Here is a 16,431-nt window from a genome sequence, read left to right on the forward strand (position 1 = left end):
ACTATTAGAGGTAGTACCAGCAGCCAGGGTGGAACTGTAATTCATGAAGAATGTGTTGGCTTGCTTTAAAAGAATGGTATTTGTGCGGGTCCTAAACCACTCGAGGGGCACCATCGGGCTTGTGGGTCATGCTGGGAGGTGGCCCGGCTGCCTGTGACAGTTTCTCAGCCAGGCAGGGACTCTTTTCCACACGATGACATTGGAACTGAATGTCACACTCCTCCTTGGAAGAAAAAATTATGTATAGGGCAAGAACTCAGGACATGTGTGTGGAAGAATCTCTGTGGTACGAGCCCAGCCTGGAAGAACTCTTAGGCCAGAAACACCCCTTTTCTGACCTTATTTTTGAAAACTGGGCCATTTCCAGCCCCTAATAACGGAGGGGGACCAATCTCCAAATTCAATGTACTTGATCTTAAGTATCTTTCTTTAAAAGTGAGTTAAAAGGCAAACTAACATGCTGTTGTCTACTCTAAAAGGCAATTTCTAAATTTGGATTAAAAAAAAAATTGTACTCTAGCTTGAAAATCCAGTGGCTCTCAGAATGCAAGTGAGATACACCACTCTTTGTGCTAAAATCATCTTAAGCAGTTTAAAATAAATCAAAACAAAATGATGTGAGCAGAGCATATGTCTCCCATCCCTTGTTTTTTGAAGGCCGAGTGGGCCGGGCTGCCTAGCACAGACCGGTTCCGTCCGAGAGCCGCCTGGGCCCTGATCCTGGCAGTCAATGATTTTAACAGAAGGCCACAATGTCTCCTGGACCAACGAGACCTAGGTCTTTTACTTTCCAAAGATGGCCTCAGTTCTAGACAAGGATTAAATTATGAAATAAATCATTCCAGAACATAATCAACAGGTAAGATTAATAAATTGAGACATTTATTTCCTCCAAGAAAAATGTCTGGCACTTGGAATTTCTAAGCTGCAAGTAGATGCACACATTTTCAAAAGATCTTTCTTTTCCTTCGCTTCCTCACACCGGGCACAGCAAAACATCTCTGCCTTCTAAAATAAAAACACATGCCACTTTAATTTCGCAAAGAAAAGCCAGAATGCAGAATCTTTGCAGAGATTTTTTTTTAATTAAAAAGAGAGACTGACAACTTCATTTTATACCTTTTCAGGGGAAGTTACCCTCCTCCCCATCGGTCAATAATTTAATGTCAAATCGCGGCAAAACAGCGAATTCCATCTCTGAGGCTCTAGAAGCTCAATCTAGGAGAGATTTTAATTGTAACCCTAAACAGCAAATGCTGACATTTGTCTTGCTTTCAGATAGTCTCCAGACTGGGCCAGAACATGACTAATTTATTTTATCTTATCCATCTATCTAGGCACAGGATTAAAATATTTATATCAGTCTGTTCACTTTAAAATGTGTAGTTACAGACACCAGCTTCAGGGCCACTCCTTAATTTTTCACAGTTTTGGCTTTTCATTGTTTCCAGAAATGCACAGTCCTTGAATGGCGAATACTTGCAAATGCTGATGAAATCTTTAAGTGGGGAGCCTCTAACTAATATGAAAACCTCCTTTCTCAGGCTGCATGGATGCTGCCCAGCCACGGTGACGGAGCTGTTCCAACGCCTGCTTCCTGAGACAGGCCCGTGAAATAATACAGGCTTGAGCCCGGCTTCTAGAAGGAGCACGCCTCTGGCCAGGGTGGCTGGTGGAAACCAGAGCCTGGCCAAGGGAGCCCCGGCCAGGCTGCCAGGTAGGCAGCAGGCGGCAGGGGGTTAATGTGGGGAGCGGGCAGGGGTGGGGTGGGAAGCCAGCTGGGGAAATGGGGGCTGCAGGGCCCAGCCCGACCAGGCGCAGACACAGGGGGCTCTGTCTGCCTGCCCGCTGCCCTGGCACTGTGACTAACCGCCCCACTATTGTGAGTCTGAAGTCAGCCCTTTGTGTCGTCCCCTGGCGTCTGGGAGCACAGCCGAAGAACCCTTTCCAGCAGCCCCCCTCATTCTGGAACCTGCAGCCCCAACATCCATTCTTTCAGCTCTCAGGGTTGCTGGGGGCCGATGAACCAGTGGAAGCATCCCCTTCCCTGGCCAGGAAGGGCCACCAGCAAAAAAAGAGGCAGAAAACCAGTCTCCCCTACTCTGGGTGGGGAAGTGGGGGGCACAGGGACCTACTAAACCTGCATGCCTGCCATGGCAGCCCCTTCTCCACATGCAGCAACTGAGCCATTGAAATGGGGAGAGGCCAAATCGAATATGGAAAAAATGGCAAAATATCCCATTCACAGTTTCATACAAGCAACACATTGAAATAGGATTTTGGAAATTTATGTTAGATTAAAATGAATTTTAGTACTAAAGTGAATCTCACCTGCTTATTTTCACTTTCCAAAAATGTGGCTATTAGAAGATGTTAAATTACAGATGTGGCTCGCATTTGTGGCTCGCGTTGTTTTGTGTGAGCTCATGGGTTTGGGGGCACTGGGACCTTGAAGGCTGCCTTCTCCTAGGGAGACAATGGCACTCCCCACCCATCATTGTCAGGAATACAAGGCCCTCGCAGCCACACTGTCTCCTGACCCTGGCCTTGCATTCCCCTGTTTTGAGAATTGGGACTTACACACGCAGGTGTCTGGGAATCCTTTGTCAAACACTGGCATGCACACGAGTATGCCTGCACACCCACATGCACATACATGGACACGTACAGACACACACAGCCCTGGCTCCTGTCCGCCGCAGGCTGGAGCAACCTGTCCCGGCTAGCCTTCATGGAGGCCAGATTCACAGGGCACCCAGATGCTCCTAACCCCACCCCTGGACCCAGACATCCGACCCTTTGTCCTGGGACAGACAGGACCAACCCAGGCCACACCTGCCTTTCATGGGCCAGGGCACTTTCAGCTTCCTGGTTCCCTTCCTCCAGGAATACTAAAAATTCTATTTTATGACTGTATCAGATTAAAGACTAATATAACCAGGTCGAATTCATTATCATATATTCATTATTTTTATAGTCGTTTTTTTCTTATGATTTTAAAAGAAATTAAAATGAAAACATTTCATGGACCCTAGGCTCTGTGCCTTGTGGGCATGTGGGCCCAGACCATCCCTCTGAGATCCCTTGCCTGAACCCATGCCCCTGAGTCTCACCCAGTGAGGAGCACACGGGGCTTGCCCGCCATTTGTCCAGTGACCAGATACCTTGTGAACTCATTCCTTAAGTCCTGCCTTGAATGTACAGTGTGTGAAGTCCTCACCAGATGCCAGAAAACGTTCCACATTATTTTTAAAACAGAAATTAGTCAAGAAGAAGGCCTGGGATGCCAGTGTGGTTGAAGGCCCCAAGTCAGTGGGCCCCCAAGTCAGGGGGCCCCAAGACCCCCACCCAGTACAGGGCTGGGGTCTCCAATCAGGGACTTGGACACCAAGTTTAACACCAAGAGGAGGCCAGCAAACAGGCGTGCTGCCCTGGGTAGTGACTGGTACCGTGAGGTGCAGCCTCCGAAGGCACCAGGCCCCTTCCGCCTCCCATCCTCCACCCCTGCTGCAGGTGCTGTGGGGCCTCCCGTTCTGGATGGAGGTGCAGAGGAGGCTGGGCTTTCCGGCGTCCCCCAGAACCGGTATCGGCTGCTCTGGCCTTTCCCTTCCCAGGGTGCCTCGGCGCCAGGCCAGGGCCCAAACCCTGCTCAGGAAGGAGGGCCGGTGCAGGAGATGGTTAAAATTCTGCATCCTTTTTGCATCCGCCTCCAGAGGAAGCGCTGCTTTTTTTTCGCCCCCCCCCCCACCCCCGAAGCAGGAGGAGGGGGGAAAAAAGCTGAGAGCAGCAATTTGCAGGCCTTGGGATGTTTTTCTCCTTGACAGCCCCGGGCCCCGCCTCGCTCCGGCCCTTCCTCCGACTGCGCGCGGCTGGCCCTGTGGCCACGGCTCGGCTCGGTATCTGCCGCTCCTGCCTGGCCCCCTGCACACGCGTCCTCCGCTCGGAGCCCAGGCCAGCCCCAGCCGGCAGGGAGGCCGGCTGGGGGCAGGCAGGCAGCGATGCCCGCGTCGGCCGCAGCTGCCTGGCACTGCCCTCCTTTGTGCCTGCCTCCTCTGCCAGCCTCCGCTCCAACCCCCCACCCCCACGAGGCCTGCTCCTGGGCCCGGCCGCAGGGCCTGCTGCCCGCAGAGCTCCCACCCTGCGCCCACTTGGGGTGCCCTCACCTTCTGGGCCCCCGGCTCCTGGCCTCAGGTCCTGCTGGTGCCCAGGTCGCCCGGCCCCGTCCTCCGTGCTCTGCGTTCGCCCCACCCTGCTGCCCGAGCTCGGCGGCGAGCCTGGCACCGTGCCAGGCTGCCTGGGAGCCCAGCCCGGGCAGGGCGAACTTTCCGGCGAGGGTGTGTATGGGGGGGTGGCTGCGGGGTGAGGGTGGTGCCAGGGGAGGGAGAGGGCCCCAGGTGCCTGGTGGCCGGCCCCCGGCCCCCAGCCCCCAGCCCCAGGCCGGCCTGCGGGGGCCTCCCCTGCCTCCTGTCTCCTGAGTCCCACAGAGGCGCAGACAACATGAGCGCTTGAGTCCCAGCAGCCATGTGCAGGAGCCGGCAAACAAACAAAAGCCCTTATTTATTTATTTAGTTCACACACCCAGATAAGGAGGCGCCTTTTGTGCACATAATTTCACACACATCAGAACCGAGGCGATGCCACGGTACTCCCCACAGCCGGAGAGCCCCGGACAGCCGCCCAGCCCTCATGAATAATTGCATCGCCTCGGCCTGGGCATTTCCATATTTAAATTGGGCAGCAGCGTATGATTAATTAAGAAGGAAAAAGGCAAAAAGGAAGAAAAGCAGTGGGGGTGGGGAGCCGGACACTCTGGGCAGCGTAATGTGCCAAGGTGCCCGCGGCTGCTTAACTCCTCCCATGCCAGGCCTGAGGGAGAGGCCACAGCAGGGGTTGGGAAGGGAGGCTCCCGAGACCCTCGGCCTGGAGGGCGGCATGCCCTTTGCTGCCATCCTGTGTCGAGTGCCACCCCAGCCTCACATGCTGCCTGGGGAAGGTTGTCTTCCTCCTGTTCATATTCCGGGCAGCTCACCATTGCTCAGGTCAAAATGTGCCATGCCAGTGCTGGGGAAAGAGACACACCGAGGCCCCTGAGTGGGGCACTTCCAGTGGCGACTGACTTGTCCTTTGCCCTGCACAGCTTCACCCCACACCCCTGCCACATGCAAGCTGCAGTGCTGCCCTGCCTGGGGAGGCTCTGCGACCCCTACACATTCTCACAAGCCTCCTCCTCCAAAGGGCTGTTCCATGGCTCTTCTGGCCCTGAAAGCAGCCGGCCTGTTCCGGGAATGGGGCAGGAAGGCCTGCCCCCCTTCTAGAAAGATTCTTGGCTAAGTGAGTGCCAGGGAAGACTATATTCCTAAGGCAAGAAGTGGCCCTGGATTTAGAGTCTGGCCATCACCAAGGTTTGGCCCTATCCTTTGCCAACTGTGTGACCTGAGGCAGGTTATCTGGCCTCTCTGGGTCTCGGTCTGCCTGGCTGCAAAATGGGAATGATATGAATGCCCACTATTCCTGCCCCGTGGGGTCCAGGCGAGCAAGAGTGGCTCCTGGTTGGCAGAGAGCCTGCCTGAGTTCCCAGAACCCTTGTCCTTGTGGTGGGCTGAAGTTGGAGCCAGAACAAGTCCAGATAGACCCAGGACCATGCAGCTCTGCCCCTGCTGAGGCCCCAGGACAGTGGTCAGAAATTTGCTGAGAAAATAATCTGTTTTTTTTTGTTTGTTTGTTTTGTTTTTTTTGAGGCTGAGGTCACCAGCTCTGTCGCCAGACTGGAGTGCAGTGGCGGATCTCCAGCTCACTGCAAGCTCGCCTCCCGAGTTCCGCGCGCCGATCTCCTGCCTCAGCCTCCCGAGTAGCTGGGACTACGAAGCCCGCCACTTAGCCCGGCTAGTTTTTTGTATTTTTTTAGTAGAGAGCGGGGGTTTCACCCGGGTTATGGGATAGTCTCGATCCCTGACAGTGATCGCCGTCTCGGCCTCTAAGTGCTGGGATTACAGGCTTGAGCCACGGCGCCCGGCCTGAGAAAATAATCTGAGAAATCTTGACCAAAAGGTGTCCCTGGGGCCACCCAGGCTGGCTTGGTGGGGACCCATCTGCCCTTGAGTGTGCAGCGGGGGAGTCGTGGAGTGGAAGGGCTCTGGGGCCAGGACCAGTTGCCCAGCAAGAGCCTCCTCGGTGTCCTCACAGGGTCTGGGCAGCATTATTATCACCCCCCTTTACAGCTGGGGAACTTCCGGGCACAAATGGGTCAGGAGCATACCTGAGATCACACCAAAGTGGGGGCCCTGGGATTTAAGAGCAACCCAAGCGCCTGTCCCAAGGCTTTTCTTTTTCTTTTTTTGAGATGGGGTCTTGCTCTGTTGCCCCTGCTGGAGTGCAGTGGTATGATCATGCTCACTGCAGCCCTCAACCTCTCGAGGCTCAAAGTTATCCTCCTGCCTCAGCACCTAAGTAGCTGGGACTACAGGCATGTGCCACCCGTAGCTAATTTCTTTTGTTTAACCTTTGTTGCTCAGGTTTGGTCTCAAACTCCTGGGCTCATGTCTTCCTGCCTGGGTCTCCCAGTGTGCTTTGGAATTACAGGTTGCTGACTACTGTACTCGGCCCCAAACCCAGGGCTCTTAACCACCCTACTATGCACTGTGGCCCCAGTCAGGGAGAGAAATTCACGTCAGGCAAAAATGTTTTACAGAGAGGCAGCTAAGTCTGTTCCACAATGGATGACACAGTCCCCCTCACAAACCACCCCACAGGTCGAACCCCAAGGAACTCTGCTCTACATGTGCCCATGGGGCAAGGGATGCAAAACACCAGGCAAAGGCTCCAGAGGATGGCACTCTTCCAGAGAGCTGTGTGTCTCACGGGAGAAAACTAACACCTCTGCAGGCCTGTTGCTGCAGCTTTACCATCAGCGATGTGTGACTGCAGGTCTTCTCGTGCCTGTCGAGGCAGTGCACAGGCCTGTGCACGAGGCTCCCACAGGGACCACGCCGACATCACCACGCACCCACCCTCCTGCTCCTTAGGACAGCCCATTCACACCGCTTCTCCACCAGCCACAGGCTTCTTGGGAGAGACCAGACTCTTCTCCACGGACAAGCCACTGCCCCTTTGAGGGGGGCCTCAACTTCCTTACCTATGAGATGAGGGAAACAAATCTGCACTGAGAAACAATCTGCACTTCCCATGGGACTTGGGGGTGAAAAGGTAACCTCCGTGGCTGACCCTGGTGTGGGAAGTCACCCAATAGATGACAGTCCCTCCCGCCTTCCCCCTAGGCCCCAGAGCTCCATGAAGTACTCAGGCTGGTGTCCTCCAGGCCAAAAGCAGCTGCCACCCCCTGGCCAGTGCATTACAGGGGTGAGGTGGGGAAGGGGGGCATCTGTGGAGAGACAACTTGGGACGTGGCCTGGGGTCCCTGGAGCAAGACCTCTGTGACCTCAGTTTCCTATGGATCTCTCAGGTGTGACCTTAATAGGCGACCTCTGTTCTGGACTCACAGCTGCACGAGGGACGGGAAGAGGAGACACTGCAGGCATTCCTTCCAGTCCCCTGGGAGGGTTCGAATCTCAGACTCCTGATACCACCTTTGGGCAGAATAATGTCCCAAGATGTCCAGAGCCTAATCCCTGGGAGACCTGGGAAAGTGTTACTGCACTAGACCAAAGGGACTTTGCAGGTGTGTGATTGAGTTAAAAATCTGCAGTGGGAGGGTAGCCTGGATTAGCCAGGTGCCCAGTCCAGTACCACGAAACCTTAAAAGCAGAGACTCCTTCCTGCTGTGGTCAGAGACAGAACGAGGGGCGCTGCTGGCTTTAAAGATGGAAGAAGGGAGGAGGAGCCAAGGAGCAGGTGCAGCCAGAGGCCAGAAAAGGCAAGGTATGGACACCTGGAGTTCCAGGAGGAACTAGCCTGCCAACACCTGGATTTAGCCCTGGGAGCCCCACCTCAGACATCTGACCCCCTTGACTGTAGGCCGAAAATAAATGTGTGTTGCTTAAGCCACTAAGTCAGCCAGAAGTTGTTACATGGCTGCCACAGGGGAAACAACAGGCCCTCCCCTCTGTCCCGGACATGCCCAGCTGCCTGTGAAGGGGAAGAGAAAGGACTGAGCCTGGTCGATGTGCTCACACACACCTTGCTCCCCCTGCTGGGCTGGTGCCTGGGGCCGCAGACCCTGATCACACTCTCAGGAGCCTTAGCCAGCTGGGAGATGCCCATGAGCCTCCCCTCCTGCTGCTGCTGCCCGTCCTCTCCTCTTCCTCTGCTGCTGTTTGTTGAGTGCTCCCTGTGGTAGGCACCAGGCTAGCGTCCTCCTCCCAACCCGGCCTGACAGGCTCAGTGGTCAGGCCACCCGAGCAGCCACACATGGACCCCGAATCCTGCCCATGGTTGGCAGCGGGACCAAGGGTCTTCTGCTTCAGAGTCACAAATGTCCTCCTCACAATAAGAGGCAGGGGGTTTCCCTGGGCCAGTGCCTCAGCCCGGTCCTTGTCTGTACCTGGGGATGAAGGTAGCACCTCACAGATGGCGATCCAGCACACAGCCAGTGCAGGGCAGGCAGTCCAGCTCCAGACTCACTTGAGTCTTTGCCTATGCTGCCAGTCAAGTCAGTTGTGGAAAAGTCAGGTTTTCTCTTGAAAGTCAGGGCGAGGTCGCGGTGGCTCATGCCTGTAATCCCAGCACTGGTAAGTGAATGCATCACAAGGTCAGGGGAGATGAGACTATCACAATAACATGTCAAAGCGATGTCTCTACTAAAAATACAAAAAAAATTGGCGGGCATGGTGGCGCGTGCCTGTCCAGCTGCCGAAGAGGCTGAGGCAGAAAATCCTGAACCCGGGAGGCAGAAGAGGTTGCAGTGAGCTGAGTAGTGCTGCACTCCAGCCCTGAATGACAGTAAGACTCTATCTCAAAAAAAAAAAAAGAAAGAAAGAAAAAGAAAGATGCCAGGGCTGTGGTGTGGGATCATCACTGCATGAGGCATGGGGCTGAGTACTTGGTCTTCAGAGACCACCCCCAAGAGGGTTCTGGAGCCAAAATGTCACCCCTAATGACTTAACTGGGAGTCCCACGCTAAAGCTGGAGGTAATCAGCAAAGTGCAGACAAATGTTCTGGAAGTGTTGCCTATAATGGGAAAACTGGAAATAACTGGGAGAAGAACCCAGCGGCCTGATAATAAGGGTTAGTTAAGGACTTCTGTCCAGTGGAATGCTAAATAGTCATCAAAGGGCCATTTGCAGGACTGTATCTTCTGACTTAGAAACATTGTGATAAACTATTAATGAAACAAGCAAGAAGATAAAATGATACACCTAATAAGATGCTATTTTGCTTAAAATATGTTTTGACAGACTAGGTGCAGTGGCTCACATCACAACAATCAGTACTGTGGAAAGCTGGTAGGAGTGGATCACCTGAGGTCAGGAATTGAGACCAGTCTGGCCAACATATGAGTGAAACCCCATCTCTACTAAAAATACCAAAATTAGCCAGGCGTGGTGGTGGGCGCCTGTAGTCCCAGCCACCTGGGAGACTGAGTCAGGAGAATCGCTTGAACCCCCAGGAAGGAGAGGTTGCAGTGAGCCGAGATTGCACCACAGCACTCCAGTCTGGGCGACAGAACGAGACTCCATCTCAAAAAAAAAAAAAAAAAAGTTTTGGCAGAACCTGGGTGAGGCCTTTCCAGTGGCTATCTCTGAGTGTGGTTTCATAGGTGATTGAAAAATGTTTTTCTTTTGTGAGGACTCAAAGTGTTCTAAAATTAGCGTGGAACATCAATGATGGCAAAAAAAAAAAAAAAAAAAGAATGGTAAAGACGAGGAGTTGTACTCCTTCACTGAAGCTGCCTTTGGTCCCTCCCTGGGCCTCAGCATGTGGCACGAACACGTGTGAGGGGCAGGGCTGGCTTTGTGGGTTTGTGACCCGTACCACTGCACGGGGCCCTGAGCTTAGGAAGGCCCTGCACTCGGAAGGGCCCCAAGCTCATTTTAATGCGCACCATCGTCACCATCTTGTAACTCTCAGGCATTTTCAAACCAGGGCGCCACATTCTCACCTTACCCGGCTCCTGCAAACTCTATAGCCGATCCTGGCGAGGAACCCTGGGGCCTCAGAACACCTTGACCTTTCTCTCCAGTTTCCTGAATACAGCAGCCAGCTCTCTGGAGTAGGTTTATTTTCCATGCAGTGACTCCTTATATTTTGTCCAGGCTTTCCAAAATCAGGGGCCCAAGGACACTAACCTCGGAAAATCAAAGCATATATTGGCTGTCCCCTGGGACAGTGGCTGCCTTGTTAGGAAGTGGGTGTGGTCACCAGCACAGCCCTGGCATTGCTAAATGGGCTGTCGGCAAAAAGAGGAAACAGGGCTCTGTTCTGTAAAAACATGCATGAGCATTTGCAGTGCTTTTTCTGGAGACTGAAATCTTTCTGTACACCTCACCAAATTTTCAGAAATTTCTTATGAGGTATGTGTTTTCTCCAGTAAAACCAGGTGCCTCTGACTCAGGGGCACTGTCTGTGGACCTGCTCTGCATCTCTTTCTACCAGTTAAGGCTCAAGGATGCCTGGGTGACCCTGTCCTACAGCTTCTACAGCCACACTGCCAGATAGGTGGTGAGCTGCCTGTCTCTGGAGGCATTCAACAAAGACTGCACAGGAAACACCTTCTCTGGCATCAGCCTAGAGAAGCTCACCTGAGGGTGTCACTGCAAAGGGCATCTGGCAGCTTCTAAGGCAGGACCTTGTCATCTTACCTCTCTGTGCCTAGTACTCCATACAGGAGTATAGGTGTGGGGGAGGTGTTCAGTGAGTGTTTCCTTTAGGGTATGGAAACAAGCACCAGAAGGTGGTGAGGCAAGCGATGCAAAGTTGACATGAGATGCAGGAGAGAAATTCCTGAGCTGCCCAGAAGCAGGTGATGTGTGAGAGAAGCCAACAGCCACTGATGCTGAGTGCCTGCCGTGTGCTAGCGGAGTGCTCCATGTTCACAGGGATTGTCACCATTCTCCCAACAATGCAACTGAGATAGAACTCTTTTTTTACTCTTTTTTTTTTTTTTTTTTTTTAGACAGAGTCTTGCTCTGTCACCCAGGCTGGAGTGCAGTGGCACAACCTCGGCTCACTGCAACCTCCGCCTCCCGGGTTCAAGCGATTCTCCTGCCTCAGGCTTCTGAGTAGCTGGGACTACAGGTGTGTGCCACCACACCTGGCTAATTGTTGTAGTTTTAGTAGAGACAGGGTTTCACCATGTTGGCCAGGCTGGTCTCGAACTCCTGACCTCATGATCTGTCTGCCTTGGCCTCCCAAAGTGCTGGGGTTACAGGTGTGAGTTCTGCCGGCTCTTATTAAGCTCCTTTTATGAATGAGGAAACTGAGGCCTAGAGAGGTGAGGTTACCCAGCTAGAATGAGGTAGCGCTGGCAGGCGGAGGCAGGCCTGCCTCAGTGCAGAACTGCCCTATAAGCCCAGGCTTTTCGACATGCTGCGGCTCCACTGCCTGGGACATGAAGAAAGTCCAAGTTCAGGTTCACTCTCTGCATCCTGTCTTTCCTTCATTATACCCTGATTGAATGGACATAAAAGCTCCCCCAAAGGGTTTGGGGATGGAGCAGGTCAGGTTCCTCATTTCAGGGAGATTTTAACTTTAAATGGGCTCAAGCAAGGGTTAGTTACCTGGACAGCTCATGCCTGTGGAGGCCGACCCTCCCCGTGGTGCTGGATCTGTAAGATACAAACTCTCCTGCCTCCCTGCTCCCCAGATCCACGGGGCCTCCTGCTCAAATCTCAGGCTGGGGCCAGGGTCACTAAGAAATCTGCCTTCCTTTGAACACTAACCAGTTCAGGCGTCCACAGGAGTTGCAAACTTGGGGTGGGGGCATGGGTTGGGTTCAATCCGACAGCGTTTCCTCTGTCCTGCAATGTGTTCAAATTTTGGACATTTCATGTACAAATCTGGATTTCTTCCGAAGTCAGAAGCTCGGACAGCCCCAGCCCTTATTCTCATGGTAGCAACAGGCTGGAGCTGACTGAGCACTCCGTCCCCTGCCATCACCGCAAACCCCTTCTGTGCCCCAGCTGACGCCTGCAGGCTGCCCTGTGACAGCCCTGCCGGAGAGTCCAGGGACACGGTGGGATGACCCGCTCAGGCTCTGGTTGGCCAGCCCTCTTGGCTTGGGTGCTCCCCTAAGGAGGACTTTGGGAACGTAGGCACCCGGGGATGGAGGCAAGTTAGCAATGGTCTCTGGAAGGCTGAGGACCTGGCCACCGCGGGTAGCAAGACCTGATAGGCGGTCCTTGCTGTGGTTGGGGGCACCTGATCAAACTGGGAGGCTTGTGGAGGCCCAGGCCCAGGACAGCTCTGTGAGTTTCCAGGGCTTTGCCACCGCCCACTGGTGGGGTAGGTTTCTACCCCAGGAGTGCCCCCCAGGGATCAGAACCCTCACGGGGACAGAGGCCTTGTCTCAGGCAGACAGAGGGGCATGCAGAGAAGCTAGCTGGAGGTATGGGCTGGGCCTGTCGCAGGCAGGAATTGGGGCGGCAGCAGAGTCCCCCACCTGCTCCCCAAGGAACAGGCCCTACAGGGCCCCAGCTTCTCCTCCTCCCCAGGCCCTATCCATGGCTGTCCTGTGACCCAGCACCTGCCAGGCTCACTTGGCACTGTGGTTGCCCCAAGCAGAGCCAACAGGACAGTTGGTGACCAGGGTGTCTTGCTCAGAAGGGTCACCCAGGACGGCTAAGAGAAGTCACTCAGAATGGTACGGAGGGTGGGGGGGATCAGGAGCAACTTCCATCTGAGCCCCAGGACCCAAGCATTGCAGCCGTGAGGGGCTTGCCTCCTTGTGCTGTCGGGGGTCCCTCATCCCACAGGCCCTCACCTCCTGTGGTGTCCCTGGGCAGCTTGACCTTGGAGGGTCAACACCTGAGGACCCGAGGGGCGTCCATGCCCCCTCCTCCTTCCCTCCAGCCAAAGGTGGGGGGCAAAGCGCAGGGAAGAAAACACCAGGAGAAAACCAGAGAGCTCTCCTTTCCCTTTTAGGAGCCCTGATGGCCGCAACCCAGAGCCCGAGGGGAGGGAAAATGTCGGGAACGATTCCCTTCCCAACTTTCCGAGTCTTTGTTTGGAAGGCTGGGGGCTGACTTCACCCGGCCGGGCCGCGGGCTCAGCCGTGCGCTCCCGTGCAGCGGCCGAGGAGCCCTGGCGCCCGCCGCCCCGGACACGCCCTCGTGGTCGAGCCACGGACCCCGACCCGGACCCCAGCGCCGCCGGGCGAGGGCGGGAGGGGTTGCGCTTACCAGATCGTCCCGAGCGCGCCGCGGTCCAGGCGGGCACAGCGACGGTCAAGTTCACGTCCGGCCCGCGGGCTGCCCGAGGTCCCCGGGCGCGGCTGGGGCAGCGGGAGGCGCGGGAGGCCGAGGTCCCGGGTGGCCGCCGCGGCCGCTCCCGAGACGCTGCTGTCACCCCGGCCGCGCCCCCCAACTTTCTGCACAGTCGCGGAGCTGGAAGTTTCCGGGCTTCGCGGACGCTGGGCTGGGTTTCAGCCGCGGCTCTGAGGTTGGCAACAAAGAGGGAAAGAAGGAGGAAAAGCAGGCCGGGGAGGGGAGGAAGAGAACCGCGCGGAGGCCGAGGCGCCGAGAGCCCCAGAACTTCCAATTCTACCCAGAAGCTTTTTTCGTTGTGTTTTTCTCTTAAGAGGTAAACAAGCAAGTCCCACGGCCCAGTCCTGCTGGGGCCTTCGCCAGTCAGCGCTCTGGGCTCATCTCCCGGCGCCTCCTGGGGCACCTGAGTGTTTGAAGCCCACTGCCAAGTGTTTGGACACAGGTTTTTTGCGGGGTGGTGAGGGTGGGCACAAGATGCTTCCTAAAAGGTTGTTGGCACGCAGACCATGGCCAGTGACGGAGCAGCAGGCAGGGGCTTGGAGGAACACGCTGTCTTTGTCTCGTCCCGAAAGCACCCGGCCGTGGGTCACCCGTGATCGTGGAGTGGAGGGACTGTTGTGACCCCTGGTGCTCCAGGAGAAGGGGTTCCACGCTGGGCCCTGGACCCAGGCCCACGGTGCCCTCAGCCGGCAGTTCTCCACCTTCGGGGATGATTTGCTGGCCTGGCCCAGCTCCCCAGCACCACCATTTTCTACCCTCTTCTCCCTGCCTGGCTTCAGACTCTCCGAGGCCAGGGTCCTGTGGAGACACCTGGGCTGGGGGAGGCAATTGAGTGGCCCCAGGCCTGGGAATCTGCAAAAGTGGCCAAGCCACCTCTCTCGAGACTGCAAGGGCCCTGGAGGCGCTGGGAGGCATAGATCTTCTGGCTGCCAGCTGGGCCTGAGGCCGTTGTCCGTCCTTCCTCGCCAGACGTGTTTATGGAGAAGACACTCGGGGCCAGGGCAGCTCCTCCAGAGCACTGTTTCAGGCTGGGGAGAATGGGGATTTGTTTTCTTGTTTTTTAAAGAAAAATGAACAAGGAGCCTGTTGGGGATTGGGGTGGGAGGAATATTTGTCTTGTCCCCAAAGGCCTGGAGAACCACACTCTTAAGTGGATATTTTCCCCTCAGACGACTTCTCAGACATGATCCTCTCTGAGGTTGGTCCCGGGCTTCCACATGTGATTCATGGAAGAGGCCTCACCCCAAGAGCCCCTGAGGGTACTGCCCACTCCCCTGGAAACTTCCAGAACCTGACGTGGGGCTGAGGACATAGAGGTGATGGGGGTGGGCTGGTGGGGCACTGGCGGGGACAATGCGTGGAGCCCTTGTTTTCAGAGCTGCAGATGCTTGTCAGCTGACGGTTCGTTTCCAGCATTCATAGCGGACCTCCTTTGGGGGAACGTTTACCTGCCAATGAACCCAAGATCCTTTCCCAGAGGCAGCAGGATGAAGTTTTCCTTGTCTTTTTTTTTTTTTTTAATTAATATATTTTATTTAAACCAATATATCCAAAATATTATCAGTTCAACATATGATCAAGATAAAGATTAATGAGATACTTTACATTTTCATAGTAAATCCTTTTTTAAAATTTTTGTGAGTACATAGTAGGTATAAACATTTAGGGATGAAGGTTCTTACTGTGTTTTCCTAGTAACAAGCACTGGCATCAGCTGTCATGATTTCTCCCCAAGGCCTAGGACGGTCAGCCTTGCACCCTCCACGGCAGAGTGACGGAAGCTCTATCGAGGTGTGGCACCAGCGTGTTGATATTTCCAGAGAATCTGCAGCCTCCCTGGTTTTTCACGAAAGCTCCTATGCAGGGCCTGGCCCTTTCCTGGGGAGGGAAGCCTGGCTGTGTCTCCCGCTGCATCCTCACCCGGAACTCCATTCCTGAGCTGCGACCGCTATTTTTCAGATTGGAAAATGCCTTGGGAATGGCTCATCTTCCTGCAGCTTAAGCCCATTTGTTTTCTGACTGGTGGTCACTGATGATTAGAGTGTGTCTCCAAGGGAACTGTCACCTTAGTTCTATCATACACCATCAATAACTTGTCCAGGGCTGACTTTGTGGGCCTTGTGGCCTACCCCGTGGTAGAGGGTCCGTGTGCAGAAGGGCCCTACACTCAATGTTTGGCTGTCCCCGATCTTAAAATTCTCAGTCATTCTTGAACAAGGGAACCCATATTTTCATTTTGTTCTGGGCTCTGAGAATTACATAACCAATCCTGACTTTGGCTGTTGGTCAACAGTGTCATAAGGTAAAATGAGGTAAAAATCTATGAGTTTTTTATATATATATATATATATATTTTTTTTTTAAGACAGAGTCTCACTCTGTCACCAGGATGGAGTGCAGTGACGCAGTGGCGCGATCTTGGTTCACTGCAACCTCCGCCTCCCGGGTTCAAGCGATTCTCCTGCCTCAGCGTCCCAAGTAGCTGGGACTACAGGTGCACACCACCATGCCCAGTTAATTTTTATATTTTTAGTAGAGTCAGGGTTTCACCATGTTGGCCAGGGTGGTCTCTATCTCCTGACCTTGTGATCCGCCCACCTTGGCCTCCCAAAGTGCTGGGATTACAGGCGTAAGCCAACACATCTGGCTGATTTTTATATTTTTTACTAAATTCTGTTTACAGAAATAATTCCATATTCTATGTAAGTAAGATACAAATACTTGAACTGAACATCATTGTATTTAGGGAAAATGTTCACCTTTAAGAGACAGGGGCTGGGTGTTGTGGCTCACGTCTATAATCCTGGCACTTTGGGAGGCTGAGGCTGGTGGATCACATGAGCCCAGGAATTCCAGACCAGCCTGGGCAACACAGTGAAACCCTGTCTCTGCAAAATATACAAAAATTAGCCAAGCATGGTGGTGTGCACCTGTAACTCCCAGCTACTCCAGAGGCTGAGGTGGGAGGACTGCTCAAGCCCGGGAGGTCAAGGCTACAGTGAGAGACCTTGTCTTAAATACAAACAGGCAGGAAGTCGTTATAAGCATAATACA

General features: G+C 54.2%; 1 long non-coding RNA gene across 1 annotated transcript; it reads right to left on the reverse strand.

The window, feature by feature from the left end:
• Window positions 1-860: 860 nt before the first annotated feature.
• Window positions 861-4,250, reverse strand: LOC116270722. Its single transcript, XR_004178884.1, has 2 exons — window positions 4,164-4,250; window positions 861-1,218 (listed from the first exon to the last, which is right to left on the reverse strand). It is a non-coding gene; the product is annotated as an uncharacterized LOC116270722 (long non-coding RNA).
• Window positions 4,251-16,431: the final 12,181 nt, after the last annotated feature.

Source organism: Papio anubis, chromosome 16 (genome assembly GCF_008728515.1).
Source record: "Papio anubis isolate 15944 chromosome 16, Panubis1.0, whole genome shotgun sequence".
In the NCBI taxonomy this organism is placed as follows: domain Eukaryota; kingdom Metazoa; phylum Chordata; class Mammalia; order Primates; family Cercopithecidae; genus Papio; species Papio anubis.